Source organism: Aplysia californica, unplaced genomic scaffold (assembly GCF_000002075.1).
Source record: "Aplysia californica isolate F4 #8 unplaced genomic scaffold, AplCal3.0 scaffold00118, whole genome shotgun sequence".
NCBI classification, from domain to species: domain Eukaryota; kingdom Metazoa; phylum Mollusca; class Gastropoda; order Aplysiida; family Aplysiidae; genus Aplysia; species Aplysia californica.
Window position 1 is genome coordinate 1,412,159 of NW_004797388.1, and position 1,298 is coordinate 1,413,456.

Consider the following 1,298-nt stretch of genomic DNA (forward strand, 5'->3'; position numbering starts at 1 on the left):
CTACTGTTACTTTGCTGCTACTATTACTGCTACTACTACTGTTGCTGCTACTACTTCTACTACTGCTACTGCTACTGTTGCTGCTACTGCTATTGCTACTGCTACTGCAACTGCTACTGTTGCTCCTACTGCTGCTACTACTGCAGCTGTTATTGCAGTTGCATAAATTTAACAACTCACAATCCAGAAAGGAAAACTAAAGTAATCTGTATCCTACTCAAACTTGAATCCTAGAATTCCACATGACAGGCCAGCGTCAAAACGCAAGACACATTGGCCTTTTCAGGACAGTAAAACGTTTTTAGTGACAATTTGTTGACTATCAGCCCTGCGGCTCTGCTATAAAGGGTAGTCAATATTTTATGGCTCGACTGGCACCAATCACATAATAGGAGACTGGTTCCGTAGACCGAGCTGAGTGGTAAACTGCAACGTCGCCCACAGGGGAGAATACTCCAGAGAACCTCTCACCCTTCCTGGCTTGGAACTCACATGGTAGATTAGTAGGCTGCTACGGACGATACCAAACCTTTAAAGAAACCAACAAACACAGTGTTTTCATGGGGTCTCTCGGACAAGGGCGAAAAATCTCGGCGGTCCCTTGTGCAAGTTGCGCACGTAAAAGATCCCTTGGTGATCTAAAATCTATGAAAGTGGGCTTCGGCCGCCATCCGGGCAAAATTCAAAATATCCTACCAACTGAAAATGTTTAATGTGTCCCGCTCGCTCATATTATTATGACCTTATGCAGTCGCGAGCACCGTAAAACACATACAAAAAAAGAGTGCTTTCACCTGTAGGCTGCCCAGAGAAGCAGTCCACTCCTTCAAGATCTAAGTCAATGTCCGGCAGAACTTGGGCCACACCTGGCTCGTCCAGCCGTCTCACCAACTCAGGAACTGAAGCAATTCGCAGGGCCTCCTCCTGGCTGACTCCCTGAGGAAGATGAAACATGTGATTGTGTCAGTGTCAGGACAGGACAAGAAACATGTGATTGTGTCAGGACAGGACAAGAAACATGTGATTGGGCCAGGACAAGACAAGAAACTTGTGATTATGTCAGGACAAGACAAAAAACATGTGATTGTGTCAGGACAGGACAAGAAACATGTGATTGTGTCAGGACAGGAGAAACATGTGATTGTGTCAGGACAGGACAAGAAACATGTGATTGTGTCAGGACAGGACAAGAAACATGTGACTGGGCCAGGACAAGACAAGAAACTTGTGATTATGTCAGGACAAGACAAAAAACATGTGATTGTGTCAGGACAGGACAAGAAACATGTGATTGTGTC

The 1,298-nt window shown here is 45.4% G+C and overlaps 1 protein-coding gene across 1 annotated transcript in view; it reads right to left on the reverse strand.

The window, feature by feature from the left end:
- LOC101847416 (protein PIF) overlaps nucleotides 1-932 on the reverse strand; it is a gene marked incomplete in the record, with an annotated part of 19,727 nt that extends 18,795 nt beyond the window's left edge. Inside the window, 1 exon segment of the mRNA XM_013081167.1 lies at nucleotides 795-932.
- Between the last annotated feature and the right edge of the window lie 366 nt (nucleotides 933-1,298).